Source organism: Schistocerca serialis, chromosome 5, assembly GCF_023864345.2.
Source record: "Schistocerca serialis cubense isolate TAMUIC-IGC-003099 chromosome 5, iqSchSeri2.2, whole genome shotgun sequence".
Taxonomy (NCBI): domain Eukaryota; kingdom Metazoa; phylum Arthropoda; class Insecta; order Orthoptera; family Acrididae; genus Schistocerca; species Schistocerca serialis.
In genome coordinates, this window is record NC_064642.1 from 127180226 (window position 1) to 127181776 (window position 1551).

At 43.1% G+C, this 1551-nt stretch overlaps 1 pseudogene; it reads left to right on the top strand.

Annotated features, from left to right (window-relative positions):
- The first annotated feature begins 531 nt into the window (after positions 1 to 531).
- LOC126483024 (5S ribosomal RNA) lies at positions 532 to 649 on the top strand (annotated as a pseudogene).
- The last annotated feature ends 902 nt before the right edge of the window (positions 650 to 1551 follow it).

The window sequence follows — 1551 nt, forward strand, 5'->3', positions numbered from 1 at the left end:
GCTTTCTATATTTTGGGAGCAGGTAGTATAGACCAAAACTAGAAAAAAAGTTCATTAAACATAGGCTCTAAAATGCGTGCATAAGAGATAAGATCACTAATTAAATAGAAAAAGTGTAGGAAAGACGAACAATATTCATAGCTCTTAAGATATGCTCTATATTTACTGGATATTTTATTCTTATTTTGATCTGTACTAAATCACCTGTCAAAGTTTGCCGGAGGAGGTCTGTTCGCCCTGTATACTGTGATTTGCAGCGTTTTAAGGTAAGTAATAAAACATGAGATTGGTGACAACTGCAGCAACACGGCCCGCATTCACTGCAGATGGGCTCCTTTCAAAAGCTCGTGTGAAACTTCCTCTCTATTCAGGGATTGTTTGTGTGTTTATGTAATGCCCGAAGTTGTTATAGAGTATACAAACTAGGTGCGTGGCACGGACGATTTCATGTAATGAGAGCGCCATTAAACTAAGAGTTCATATGTTAGGCAGTATAAAGTTCACTTACTTTTTATACCGCTAAATAGCTCAGGCAACGGCCTTGCCGCAGTGGCTACACCGGTTCCCGTGAGATCACCGAAGTTAAGCGCTGTCGGGCGTTGTCGGCACTTGGATGGGTGACCATCCTGGCCTCCATGCGCTGTTGCCATTTTTCGGGGTGCACTCAGTCTCGTGATGCCAATTGAGGAGCTACTCGACCGAGTAGTAGCGGCTTCTGTCAAGAATACCATCATAATGACCGGGAGAGCGGTGTGCTGACCGCACGCCCCTCCTATCCGCGTTTCCCACGGAGGATTACACGGCGGTCGGATGGTCCCGGTAGACCGCTCGTGGCCTGCCGACGAAGTGCTTTTTTTTTAAAAAAAAAATACTCAGCTCATTAACAATCATTTACTTCTGATATTCAAGAGTCTGTTTTCCGTTGCAGTTTGAAAGGTGGCTACACTGTGCCACTGCGCCAGAGAGTGCGCCAAAGAGTACTATTAAGCCGCCTCCACAGTGCGTGTTAAGAGATCGTAGCAGTCAGTGCTTGTTATGAGATCGGAGAGGACAGTGCCTGTCGAGAGCTCGTAGAGGTCAGTGTGTGTTAAGAACTCATAGCAGTCAGTGCTAGTAGAGAGCTCGTAGAGGACAGTATGTGTTAAGAGTTCGTACCGAGATGTGCTAGTGGGCACTGCTTGTCGTGAAGTCGGAGTAAGATGTAATAGTGGAGAGTGTTGTTCCATGTTTTATGCAGTTATTTGATGGGAGAGATAGCAGATGTTATTGTAATGAGTGCATTTCGTCAATATATATGAAGGTAAAAATTACAATGTTCTTTTATTAATTGTGTGTCTGAAATAATGCGTCACTACAGGTTCAGTCAACAAAGCATCTGGCTTGTGTTCTTGTATTAGAGTGAATTCTGGTTTTCTTGCGTAATTATAGTTTTTCTAAATTTCTTTTGTCACGTCAGCATAGTGGATATTTAAAAAATTCTTGTCTTGTTGGAAAAGAACCGTGCCAGATGTGGATGTTGAGTCACACTCCCACATACAGAACAGTTACATT